Source organism: Nestor notabilis, unplaced genomic scaffold, assembly GCF_000696875.1.
Source record: "Nestor notabilis isolate BGI_N333 unplaced genomic scaffold, ASM69687v1 scaffold24504, whole genome shotgun sequence".
Classification (NCBI taxonomy): domain Eukaryota; kingdom Metazoa; phylum Chordata; class Aves; order Psittaciformes; family Psittacidae; genus Nestor; species Nestor notabilis.
The window spans coordinates 78,675-91,100 of NW_009924668.1; the positions used below are offsets into that span (position 1 = coordinate 78,675).

General features: G+C 46.9%; 1 protein-coding gene across 1 annotated transcript in view; it reads right to left on the reverse strand.

The window, feature by feature from the left end:
• Positions 1-12,426, reverse strand: part of LOC104404321 (glutamate receptor ionotropic, NMDA 2B-like) — a gene marked incomplete at its 3' end in the record, with an annotated part of 90,610 nt that overhangs the window by 70,449 nt on the left and 7,735 nt on the right. The window lies entirely within an intron of this gene.

Sequence of the window (12,426 nt, forward strand, 5' to 3'; positions counted from 1 at the left end):
ATAATTATTCATTCTTGCCATCAGCTCATTCTCCTGGTTTGATTTACACTAGTTGCCCCAAAGTTTTCCTTCTAATTATATTCCTGGAATACCCAGAAGCCTTTAATAATGGCATTTACATGTATAATGTAGCATTATTCATGTGAAACAAAGCCTTTGAAATTCTCTGCATTCTGCAAACCCCGTATCATTTCAGAACAAATTATTTTCACAGTAACCTCTCCCAGACACATACACACACCACCACTATTTCGTCAAGTCCAGATACCTTTTTCATGTTCCCCATTCATTTTCAATCTTAATATTCTCTAAGCCATGAAGATACAAGAGCAGCACAACAATGAAGATGCTGAGGCCAGAAACAGTTAGAGTCAGGGCAGACATAAAATAAGGTGACTAGAAATCCAGTCTTTAAATACTGCACATTCCAACTGCTGAAGCTACCTCTGCATTTCAGACAGGATAAGCACCTGAAATAATAGCATTATAAGAAAGACAAGTTTCAGAGTTATTTCAGGAACAACTTTCTTATAAGAAGAAAGTACTGAAAGTTTAGGAAACAGATTGGTGTTTGGGAAGCATCACGACTCCACATCCCAGCACATCTAAGTTTTCAGTCATCTTTCAACCTTGCACCACCAAAACCTGCTCATCATCTGAGGAAGCTTCAGAGACATCGTTTGCAATTACAGGAAGTCTTAGGAGTTTTGCTCTGTTCTTTTTAATTGTTGTTTCAACTTGCTTTTCCCTCTCCCAGGCATGCAATGATTCAGGCATCAGTTGCTTCTACAACACCTCTGTTGCATCCCCTCTGTGACCTAGCTGCTGCTCTGCTCAGCAAACCAAGCTTGCTCTAAGCCATGCCCCACACCTTGCTGTCTGCTAGCCGGAGCCTGCTCGAGCATCCCCTCGAAGCTGGGCAGGCAGCACTGGCATGCCACAGACAAGAGGCTGATAGTAACATCAGGACACTTCTACAGCAGCTATTCAGCATGGTGCAGATTCCCAGGGATACAGGATCCACTCCTGAACCCATCACAGCCCAAAAGCTTGCAGTGCTCTCGCTAGAGGGGCACAGCAAAGGGGCAAAAAAATAATAGATCCATGTCAGTATAGACTGAAATCATACAGGGAAAAAAGAGTCACAAAGAGGTTTTGTACAATAAAGACAATTCTAGAAGGTTTCTGTACCTTAGGCTCACTATCATTCCTGGGGCACCTTAATGACACTTCATGGCATCACAGAAACGCTGGCAGGACAGGGCCTTGTCATTGCAACAAGACCATTGCCAACACTGGACCCAATCAGCTGTAGCTTACCTCAGGGCCCTTGTTCCAGCACTGCACTACCATCTTACTGGAAAAATTCTTCCTGATGTCCAAGGAGATACCACAGCCTCTCAGTACTTTGTCTGGCACTACATTTTGGTTCCATTGTCCTTCAAACTGCCCTTCAAACAGTGATGGACACCTACACCTCTTACCCACATCTCAGAGGGCAGACCCAAAACCCATCACTGAGGACACCACTGGGCATGCTCTATCTGTATCATGGCCAGCTCAGTTAGACACTGCAAGTAATACCCACTGTCTCCAGATCTTCCTTGTTTCCACTGGAGAATCTCTGTTGAATTCCTCCCCCAGAGGAATGTAGAAGAGGAAAAAGAAGGTAGGAGGACGGATGACACAACTGGAAAGGTCTTCCTGAGAATTAACTAAATAAATTACAATTCTCCTACAGAAAAGTGATAGCTGGGGGGAATATGGTAAGGATCTCTAAGATTTGGGGCTGGATAGAGATGTTGAAGAGGGAATAACTGTTAGCTACCTTTTTTTCCAGTAAAAAAATGAGTGATTATCAAACAAGAATGCCAAGTGGCAAGTTACCAACGAAGGAGAACTTCTTCACCCCCTGAGCAGTTATGTGGTGAAACTCCTTGTCTATTGGATGCTAAAAATGTTCATGGGTTCACAAACGTCAAAAATTTGCATGTGAGTAAGTATACGGAAGAAAAAACCATCCAGCATTACTAAATACAAAGATACACTGGCTAGCTTAGGAAGTCCTGAGCCATAACTCGCGGGATGCTTGGAAAATATTCTGAGGAAGCATCACTAATTGATCCTCTATCAGTTCCTTTTGGCTGCAGAACACTGGACTAAATCAGCTTTTGGTCTGAACTAGTTCACACATTGTTACAAAAAGGTTTCTAAATTAACATTTACTGGACAACTTCAGGTCTACTGGGACAGTATAGCAAAGTCCAAACAATTTATAAGTCCACACACCTATTTTTATTTAAATGCTGTATCATTCAACAGAATCAAGACTTTTGGCTTTCTGGAGAAAAGGGGAGTGTGCCTGATCAGCCCAGCAGGACATGACTGCCGTCACACAGCAGCCGAAGGTACAGAGCACCTGGGGTTGAACCCAAGGACCTCAGCTATGGCACATCACTCTGCTGAACTCTTCACAGCCAACTGCCCCCAGCTCCAAAGCATTTTTTATGAAAAACAGAAACGCCATCCCATGGCCAGAACAGAACAGGCTTTGAGGCCAATCATCTTCTCAACCAAAATTTGTACCTTTGTCTCCACTCCAAACATTCACAATCCATGACTTTTACTCTCCTCTGATTTTCTGCCCTCTGCTGTACAGGAAAGTCACAAAATATACCACAAGGTTAAAAACTGGTCTTGGGGTAGTAGCCCACTTGGCCAGGGGAAGAATGAGCAAGGAAACCTCACAACACCACCTTTTAATTTCCTCCCTGATGGGTAGAAAATGCTGGACCATACTGCTCTGCCACTCATCACCTCACACAGTCGTGCTGAAACTCCTCTGGGACAGCAGATTTGCTCCAAGCCCCTGGCATTACTCAGCCCCCTGGACCTGCCCACAACACGCATGTCTCCATTTCTGAAAGTTTCTAGTGCTGCCTGTGCCCACTTCTTTCTCTTCCTGCTTCCCTGGGTCAGAGGTATAACCCAGGGAAGGCTGGCTGGGGGCATCCCTATGTCAGACTAATCCCAGCTATCACAGTGGCCATGGGAGTCTGCCAGCAGCCAGGATAATACAGGGGTGAGTCTGACTCACACGAAATCCCAAGCCAACAAGGGGAATATACTGGTGCAGAAGTGGTACAAAGCCACTTGTCTGCTTGAGCACACTGACACGCACCAGGCACAGCTCAGCGTCCCCAGGGGACCAAGGCCCAGCAGTACAACACCCCAAAGAGACTCCTATGGTCTCACTGCAGGTGCCTGCCCCATAGAGGATGGGACCTTGGGGAGCCAGAGCTGTCTGACAGATTTGTGCCTGCCAACACATTCATGTTCATGTTTCTTCCTCTAGCTTTTCTAGTCCTAAGGAATGCTTCAAGCTTAGCAGCTCTCACCCCAGCAGCCAGTTCCAGACAGCACACAGGCAAAGATGAGGCAATGCCCCAGGCAGGAAACAAGCATGCCACGGTCCCACGCTACCATCCCCACTAACCTCACCACCTTTACACTTTTCCTACCCCTCCTCACTCTGATCCTATGGCACATTCATTGAGGAGCACAAAGCTGGTCCTCGCTGAGCTGGCGCACGCCAACCTGGCACGGGCTTCAGAGGAATTAATTCAGACGGGCAGAGTCTGATCGCTTTCAGAAAGCGTGCGAGAGAGGAGGCAGCACTCCACACTTCAGACATCAAGGGAGAGTAAGAGAAGAAGAGATGAGAGAACGCCTCGCATAGAAAAGGCAGCAGGAAAAATGTCCTAATTTGGAAAGACAGGCTTCATTGCCATGGCAACCCAGAATCGCCCCAGAGCGGCCAGATCTGACTTTGTATGTGGTGTTAAACGATTCAACCATTAAGAGAAAATACTAAGGGGAAAAAAATAATGGGGCTGTGGAAGGGAAAGTATCTGGCAGCAAAGAGTTTTCCTCTGGGGGGACTTGGGCAACTGAAATGAACCTTTTGAGTCTTAAGTTGTATTTTTTCCCCCAATCTTTAGATGCAGACACATTTTTGTGCATTTGCTTCATTTCTGGAGAATGAGTCACTCCTCACTGCACTCCTTTCCTCCCCAGCCTAGTGCTCACCAGCAGTGGGGCCAGATCCTGCCTCCCGTGCAACATGGGGACTAAAGGCAACTAAAGCCCCAGTTCCTTTCTTCTTCAAAGCCCCCTACGAAGATCTCCCAGGACAAGGCAGAAATTGGGAATGCATGGCAAACCACATGGCGACAGTGCAGAGTGGCAGCACATGTCACCAAGGAGGTGGTAACACAATACAGGGCCATCAGCCGTCCCAGCCTCTGGTCCGTGGTATGGAACAGGTACACAAAGGGTCTTTTCAAGAAAGCTGAGGGCTGCTGAGCACATCTGGCCATGGTGTAAGCAAAAGAAGCGGTGGGAGAGAGACACTCACTAGAAGTCACACAGTGCACGTATTGCTGGCCGAGAGAGGAAGATGCATCCCTGCAGTCATTAATTAATTATCTGAGCTCACCCTGAGACCTTTCTGCCACTTTAGTCTACGAATTACGCTGAACATCATGCCAAACCTCCTCTTCCCACACCTCCGCCTCCTTCCACCCTCACTCTTGGGGTACCCTAAGCCCTTCCTCCACACTGCTGTGTCTTGTTGAACACCCCCATTCAGCAGGTCTCCTCATCCTTTTCTTACCCCTGGCACAGTTCTGTCACCTTTTCTCAGCCCTCACAAGAAGTCCCACCCATTCTGTAGGGGCTACCCCCCAAAAGCATGCTTAGCACATAGAGGGGGACCAGCGCAAAGAATAGTAAGACCAGATGAGCTGCAAGGAAGAATATCAGAATATGATTTTATCCTGTGAACGTTCCTTCCTTGTAACTGAAGGAACAAATCCCAGGAGATGAGTTCCCGGTGGACCATTCCCTACAGATTCCTGAGTGCAAAGAGAAAAATTGTCACAAGATCCATGTCAACTTCTGTCTAACCTATTCATGTCAGCTCATTTTCCTATCCAATTTATTCATCAAACAACAGCAAAATGGCTGGCCAAAAAGATTCCTTGATAGCTGGGATGCATGCAGCGTGGAGAAGGACAGGACACGTCCATACTTCTACATGGGTGTGATTGATCACACAGAGACACAGCCACACCTCTTCCACATGGTGTTACCCTTTCCCACACAAAACCACTTCTCCCTGGCCACAGAAACACAAATATGCCAAGAAAGAAAATCCTTGCAATCTAGACTAGACCAGGAGAGGGGGAAATAGAAAAACTAAACTCACTCCCCTACTACCAAACAAAAAAGCCATCGATGTTTGATTCGAGAAATGTGTGTATTTTGTAGCAGCAGCACGGCAGGAGCTGCTGGCTGGCTACTGGCACTCTGGAAGCACACAGTGCTTCCCTGCAGCTTATACTGTATATTACTGAGTATTATTACAGGCACGTCTCTATATAGAGTAACACTGCTGGACCAGTACAGTGACCAGGGAGCAACACTGTCAACAGAAACGTGGCCAACGCGCAGCAGGAGACAAATACCACTCACAACCTCCATTTCTCCTCCCAGTAGTCAGTATCACAGTGTGTTTTTGTCAGCCCACTTTGCCTCTGGTGAGAGAGCTGTGAGCCACAGCTTCAGTTTATAATGATTAAGCAGATGAAACTTAAAATCCGCATGTGTGCTTTAAATCTTCCAACGGAGCTCATGCAAGGGCAGAGGTATCAGACAGAGAGAACAGCTGGGACAAGCCCTGGTGAAGATGAGCTCCGTGGCCTCACACTCGGACATGGAGATAGTGAAGGTTAACAGCAGCATGGCTCATTGTGGGAGAACGGATCATGGGCAGCCCAGTGAGGTCTCCAGCCATTCTCTAAATGAAGCTGTTCCACCATCTGCAGGCAAGCACACTTTGGCATTAAACATTTTGCATGGAGGCCTAATTAATGGAGCACAAAGTGACTTATTAAATCTAAATTAAGGAACCAACTGACTAGCAAAAATAAATTACATCTCTGGCCAGTTAATGGCTATAGCAAACATTTGGATGTGCCCAAAGTGCAGCAAAACTCACCTGGCAGATTCTAAGTATGCAAAAGTTTACCAAAAGATAATCAGAGACTTTTAAAACAAAGAGAGGAAGATGCCATGAGTTTAGGGAGTCTGTCAGATGACCAAAACTAGCAGAAATAGAAGGCTGCCGGGCTCATCCTCTGTCCAGCTGAAGGTACCCACTGGTTAGAGTATGCCCTGATCTCCTTCAGTGCCACTTGAGGAACCCAAACCACTACAGTTTGCTGCAGACTTGCTACAAGGCTAAGAATAGGACTATACAGAAAGCTCAGCCAGCCCAAAGGCAGAAAAAAAATTGAGGCAGAAAACAGATGTCTGCTTGTCGGTTATGAAGAAAACCAAGGTACAATTCACATTTTAAGTGCAATTTTTAAGTCTCTGCATTGAAAATATAGTAAAAGGCACAGAGGATACCAATGGAATAATCCAGTGGAATAATCCAATTATTGTTGCTGTCATCAGGCCAATTTCTTTTCTCAAGAGGTCTGGTTTTGGATAGAAATATTAAAATCTCCAAGCCTTGCACCATGTTCTTCAAAAGCTAACCGACATGAGCATGCAACACTGAGCAGGCTCCTGCTCATGGCTACGTCTCATTCGGTGCTGCCATCCAAGCCACCGCGGTGCGGTAGCGTGAGTCACACGGTGCAGACATGCACAGAGCACAAGTGTGAACCAAGCGCCCAACCCTGGCGGTGCCACTTGCTTGCATTAGATGCTCGCTGGGGTGAATCAGAGCGAGTCACCATGGGAGCATGTGGCAGGGAGGGCAAGCATGCTGCAAGCATGTTTGGGACACACAGTGCGTGGGTCACTTGTGCAGAAATCACAGCTCCCAGGACGCTCCACAGGCTTTGCCCACCTTCCGTATGCATTTTTGGCTTGTTTTCTTTAGGAAACAAGGCTTTTGCAAACCTGGGGGGGGTGTGTGTGTGTGCGTGCATGCGTGAGTCAGGTTTCCCAGTAACTCTTGAACCTGCTGGCTAATTTCCACCTGATTTAACAAAGGGGCAGAGGACTCGAGGAGAATTAAATTCTTATGGTGCTGTATAAAATACAGCCTCCAACTGCATGCAGTCCTTTCCCTGGCCCCACAGCAGTGCATATGATTCACCCATTCGCAGTCAAAGCCTCACTAGGCACAAAAATAAACTTCATCCTGACTTGGCAGCATGCCTGTAGTGGGCAGCCCCCATAAACAGATCCCCTGGGACACAACAGTACATCTCTCCATCGACCAGCCAGTGGATATCAAAAACACAGTGGAAACTGGGAGGAAAGCAATAAGAGACGGGGGGAATGGAATTATTGTGGAGGGGGGGTGTAGCCAGCTCCTGAAAAATTGAACCTGCTATGGTCACACCCACTTATTTGGACTGGACATCTTCTAGTTGGAACAATGCACTGGGAGGAGAAATTAGATCCTTTTAATGCCCCTGGTCCTCACCACTGGGGGAAGAATGAGTTCAGCTCTTCTGAAATCCCTTCGCCCAGCTCAGGTTCTCTCCTCTGTGGACTCTCTGGTGTCTACTAAGGCAAGCTCGCATTACAGTTTTAGTATATAATTCAGTTAAAGAGTCAATTAACCATGAGATGTGAATCTGCTGAAAACAGGATTCATTCATTTGGGAGCTGACAAAACTACTTGTTCCATCACCCTTCCGCTCGCTCTGCCTTCTCAACAAGCTGTTCCAATGTCAGGTCATAAAATTCACTTTCAAGTGGGTCAGATCAGGGGGAGAAAAGCCTCTGGTGTGGATTTGCAAAAGTGATAAGGGACGTCGGGTGTCCATTCAGAGATAAACCATGAAAGGCCCAACTTTCAGAAGGCGGAGATGCCCAGTGTTTTTTCAATTTTGGGCTGCCTTAACCTGCCTTATGCTGGATGTCAGGGTTAAAAAATGGCACCTATAATCACTGTGCACACGCAAAACACTCTAGCCTACTTCTTTGGTTGCCACCGCTCTCTGGGAGGTGGGCAGAATCCAGTCCTGCGCCTGGCAGCCTGGCAGGCAGTGCCGCATGGAAAAGGCACTCACTCCACTCCACCAGCCCCGGAGCCACCTGCTCCCAACCCTCCTGCCGCCCGCGCCGAGGAACAGGCTGAGCCTGGCCCACAGCCCGGGCCTGGAGGGGCCCAAATAGAGCCAGGCAACTTGGAGACACAGAAGGCAGGCACTTTCTGAGAGATGCTGTCTCCATAGACTGTTATCTAACAAATTCACCACTATCCAACGAAAGCCTCTCTCTCCACTTCCCAAGCAACAATGGTTCCTTTGTTAAGGATCCATTGACCCCTCCTTTTATCTATAGTATCTTCAGAAGACGGTTGTCTGTCTTTCTTACATTTCTGCTGAGCTCACTGGGTGGTTTGTGGAGGGTTTTTTTAACTGTCTCTAGCAGATAACTAAATGGTATTGGTAACCATCAGCTCAATGCATTGCCTCGAGGAAAGTCGTTTCCTCTCTCAACCTTCTTCCATACTGCACCAGCAATGGGAAATTCCCTGCTCCCCACAAGTCTTCATGAACTGGAAGTGATGGAAACACTGTATTTCCAATGGGGAGGGGGGGTCTCAGCAAGAGGAGGCTATCCACTTCGAAGGGAAAACTCATTTATTTCAAGAGGGTGAGAGCTACATGCAGCTACTTGCAAGGACGAACATTTCTGGAGATAGTAACATTACCTCACACTCAGCCCATGCAGGTGTGTAAGCCCTATGATTTGTTAGGCTTTAACAGAAGTTAAGACAATAAAATCCTCCCAGATCTCTGACCTTTGATAAATGTGAAGAGCTGGTTAATGCAGCACACCAAATATTGAACTTTAGCTCAAGTAGGTTTCTGTTGGAGGGAGTCCCCATCAGCCAGGAGCCATAAACCCTCACCACACAACCACATCCTCACAGGCAGCTCTGCCCCTGCTGAGGTGACACCACATCACTCTTGGCCACGTCCCCCCATGCTCAACCTTCTCATCCCTCAGCCCAGGGGGAGTAACCAGCAACTTACAAGGCTGTCACAAACCTTTCTCCCAAGCTTAACCTCCTCTTAACTGCTCAACCATGATGTGGAATAGATAACGCTAAACTGCATGTTTAGCTGCGGTGAGAGGATCACCAGCTTGACAAGCTGGTGATGTGGAGAACAGTATTAACTGAGTAATTAAATCATTTCTGTAATTACTCTCACACAGCTATAAATAATGTAAGCCCACACATTCTCTCTGGAAGCCACAATAGAGTGAGAAGACAGGGTGAGGGATGCAAATGAAAAAGCAGAAATAATAATAATAATAAAAACACTTAACATTTATACAGCACACCACATTTTCAAAGCACAGTGCAAACAATAATTAAGAAATGGGTAGAGTGACAGACAGGAGAGGGTGAGAGGAAGGGAAGTGGGAGAAGGGAGAGAAGGGGAAGGGGAGCAGGCATGCAGCAGGATTTGAGACCCAGCAAGGCTGGCAGCCCAGTGGACAAGCTGTCCACAGCCCCACGGCAGAACCACACCACATGGCTCTTCATCCCACACTTCCATACTGCTGCCACAAGCCACGGAGTGGGGTAAGGACACAGCAGAAAGGGAGCAGTAAAGTGAGCTCTGGAGCAAGAGCTGGGGCAAAGCACTGCCCTGAGTGAACACACACCTGGAGGAGTCAGCAGCTCCATCACAGAGCATCCTCCTAATGGCTCCCGTCTGTCCCCTCCAGTGCAGAGCCTTGGCAGTGACCACGTTGACCCTGAGCCACGCAGCTGGTGGAGGCTGTGGGGTCTTGCCCCCTTCTCCCAGGAGCTTTTCCCTCTCCCCACCAGGGCCGGGGCCCTGGCACAGGGTGTATTGGCTAAGGAAGGGCACAGCCAAGTCAGCCCCAGGCACACTTTGGAAGACCTGGTGGCCTTCTCTCAAGGGAAGCCCTGATGACAGTGTCCCTGTCACCCGCAAGGAGCCATTTCTGACTCCCTTTGTGGCTCAGTGTAGAGCAAGGAGGGAACATTCCTGTCCGACTGGAGGGGCAGGCAGCACTCACAGGGAAAACACGGCTGCTGATGCCACTGCCCCGTGCCCTGCCTCAGCCAAGCCCTGGTCTCCTCAGCCAGTTTTCACCCAAAAGGTTTTGCACTCCAGTGGCAACTCAGGCAGCATCACCTGGGCAAGCACACCTCCTCCTCTTTCTTCTCTGCCTTTTCCTATTCCCCATTCCCTGTTTTCCCACCTTTTTCAACCTGCCTGCCCATCTCCTTGTTTCAGGATCTCTCTCAGATGCTGCCGCTCTGCACTGGCTCTTCATGACACCCTGCATACCCCCCCAACCTCACCCTGTACCAGTCCAGATTCCCTGCTGCACATTTCTCCTGGCTGGATCCCACCAGGACCCCACGGGAGAGCTTCAGCTCCAGCATGACCTCTGCAGCCCCCAAGGTGCAGTTTTGAAGCACAGTTTTGAAGGACAAGATCTTCTCAAGATGTGTGACAGACATCTAAAAAGACTCCGCTGTACATACACAGTTTCTCATGCTTACAACAAGACCAAACTTGGGGCAACCAGCACATTTCTGGTTAAAAGCCCTCCCCTGTAAGACACCACACCAAACCCTTGCCTTTGCTCTAAGGACCCGTGGTGGTCAAGCAGAACCTTTGGAGGAAAATGTGCCAGGACATTGACACAGGTAAATCATATATCGTCCTGTGCCATATTTTCAGAGAGCTGTTTTGTTTTCCAAATAAATAGTGAAATAAATCAATCAGCTTGAGGCATACACCTGGCATAGGAAACTTTGCTCAAACAGTCATAGCCTGGCAAAGTTACAGGAAACCCCCAAGAGGATCTTATAATGGGGAATGCTGGGCAAGCTTACAATAGATGGTACTATCAGGCCTGAATACAAAAAGTTCTCCTGTATGCCACAGCTATTCAACCACTTCTAATGGGGGTTACAGCTTCTCCTCCTAGAGTCCAGATTTTCATATCGAGCATTGTATTTGCTTCAGCTAGAAAAATCTAGTAATTGCCCCCTAGCAATTAGGGTAGCCTTTGCCTTTCATAGACCTCAAAGCACTTTACAAAAACATTGTTACCGTCTTGCAAAGGGCAAAATGCTGTAGACAGAAGTTGAACAACTGTCTTAAAGCCATGTTTTATAGCTGAGCTGCAGTGTGGACTCAGTTCTACTAGACCTGCTTGACTCTGCCAGCACCCTGTAAATCAGTTCTCCTCACTGTGTGTGCTTGCCTTTCTTGTCTTTTTCCTGCCTGCCTTTAGACTCTCCACATCATTCCTTCTTCCCCTTTTCCTCTGAAACATACATCTATTGTTATTATCAGGAGCCTCACAGATGTACAGCTAGAAGCTATTGCCAAAGCACAGAGAAAAAATGCCTCAACAGAGCCTTTAGGTTTTGCTTGGGGTTTTTTCAGTCACCCTCAGAACTTACTCTCTTTTTTTTTTTTACTCCCTCAATCCTAGATTCAGTTTTCTTTTCTGTGTCTCATCTGTTTATCCTCTTTCTCCTCAGCTCTAGCAACATAACATTCGCCAGTGCTTTGTTCAGTCCTGCTTGAAAACAGCAACATGGTTTCCATGCTCTTCCCTAAGGAGACTAGAGCACATCCTAATAAAACTCAGTGTCTGAATTTTTTCTTGATACACTTAAGTATCATTTAATATTGTCATTTAACATATCACAACATAGCATTTAACATCTTTTCTTAACTTTATCCCGTTGCTCGTACTTCTACTTCTGGCAGCTACACCAAGCACTATTTTCTTTAATCTCAGTCTACTCCTATTCACTGTGTGTATAAATCACATCCTGACTCATTTTTCAGCCAATCTACAATACACACATACAGCTGTTTCACTCTATCTTCATATATCAGTTGCTCCAGACCCTTAACAGTCACAATTATATCTTTATCTGTACCCTGGTTTTTTCCAGCCTGTGTATATGTAATTCCCTTAACTTCCTTCATAATCCATCCCCTCCAAACTTGGTTAATGAGGCAAATAAAAGGCAAAGAGAATAAGAGATTCCCTGGAAAGAATTGCTTCTCTCTGTCCTGCGGTTACTGGGGAATGACACGCGGATCTAAAGCAGCAGCATTGGGCAATTTCACACTCCGTGTTTTCAATTTCATTTTGAGGCCAGTTTAGGGTAGGGACAAATTTGAGTGTAATTAATTTAGATTTTGTGAGACAAGTAACCGCTTGGGGTTGTAATAAAGGACTGCCTGCTCCAGAATGAAGAAACTAATCTCCTTGTCCGGCTGGGGATGGCACAAATTGATTTAATACTTTTGTGCTGGGTTTTTTGTTTTGAAGAAAGGGGTTATAATAATGATTATAAATAACTGTGGGTCAGAT